We start from the raw sequence: 1,493 nt of genomic DNA, 5'->3' as shown, positions 1-1,493 counted from the left end.
TTCACGCCTGTCGCGACACCACTGGAGGCGGGCTGCACGATGTTGGGGCGTGAGCGGAAGACGGCGTAACGGTGTGCGGGACCGTAGCCCAGCTTCATGGAGATGGTTGCAAATGGTCCTCGCCGATACCCCAGGAGCAACAGTGTCCCTAATTTGCTGGGAAGTGGCGGTGCGGTCCCCTACGGCACTGCGTAGGATCCTACGGTCTTGGCGTGCATCCGTGCGTCGCTGCGGTCCGGTCCCAGGTCGACGGGCACGTGCACCTTCCGCCGACCACTGGCGACAACATCGATGTACTGTGGAGACCTCACGCCCCACGTGTTGAGCAATTCGTCGGTACGTCCACCCGGCCTCCCGCATGCCCACTATACGCCCTCGCTCAAAGTCCGTCAACTGCACATACGGTTCACGTCCACGCTGTCGCGGCATGCTACCAGTGTTAAAGACTGCGATGGAGCTCCGTATGCCACGGCAAACTGGCTGACACTGACGGCGGCGGTGCACAAATTCTGCGCAGCTAGCGCCATTCAACGGCCAACACCGCGGTTCCTGGTGTGTCCGCTGTGCCATGCGTGTGATCATTGCTTGTACAGCCCTCTCGCAGTGTCCGGAGCAAGTATGGTGGGTCTGACACACCGGTGTCAATGTGTTCTTTTTTCCATTTCCAGGAGTGTACATTCCTGGTCTCTAGCAAGGAAACGAGAAAGACGAGTCTGATTACTAGGAAGTCATGATGCAGGTTTTGTGTACTTCCCTTTTCCATAAGGTGGCTCTGTTATATCGTATTTACATTGCCACGTGACAGAATGTGCTATGAGTCAACTACAGTCCCATTCATTACTCACTGCTGTTCAGAGACGTACAGTACAATACGGTGGAGCAGTACTGGTACAGTTTCGCAGAACTCATGGACGCGCACCTCGTGTATAGGGAAGTACGTTGCAGCGCTCTTGTTACTGAAATGCTGTAAAGTGGACGATTTCCTAACAGGCATCATCCGTCACGATGAGTGTTTATTTCTCTTGGTCGACGAATGCGGCAGGCTGGTTCATTGGAAAGGAGAATCGAGGGACCTGGCAACATGAGGACCATTTGGACTCCCGATTTTGAAGAGGAGATGCTGAAACGTGTTGCAGCGGATCCCACTACCGGTACTCGTCGTATTTCACATGAAATGGGGCTGCACATACTAACGTGTGGCGAGCACTCCACGAATAAGTATTGCACCCATATCACCCACAACGAGTCCATGCAAACCTTGTGACTGACATTCTACGAAGGGTCGCATTGTGTCAGTTGTTACTCCAACATTGGACTGATCGACCACATTCCCTCCAAATCGAGCTGTTTACCGACGAGAACTCATTTGATCGTGATATTTCGAACAGCAGGAATAGCCATGTGTCGGATGAGGAAACCCCTCACACTGTAGGAGAGTCACACCATAAAGTACGTTTTGCTGTGAATATCTGGGCCAGCATTGTAGGCAACAA

Source organism: Schistocerca nitens, chromosome 1 (assembly GCF_023898315.1).
Source record: "Schistocerca nitens isolate TAMUIC-IGC-003100 chromosome 1, iqSchNite1.1, whole genome shotgun sequence".
Lineage (NCBI taxonomy): Eukaryota > Metazoa > Arthropoda > Insecta > Orthoptera > Acrididae > Schistocerca > Schistocerca nitens.
Note: the sequence above shows the minus strand (reverse complement) of the source record.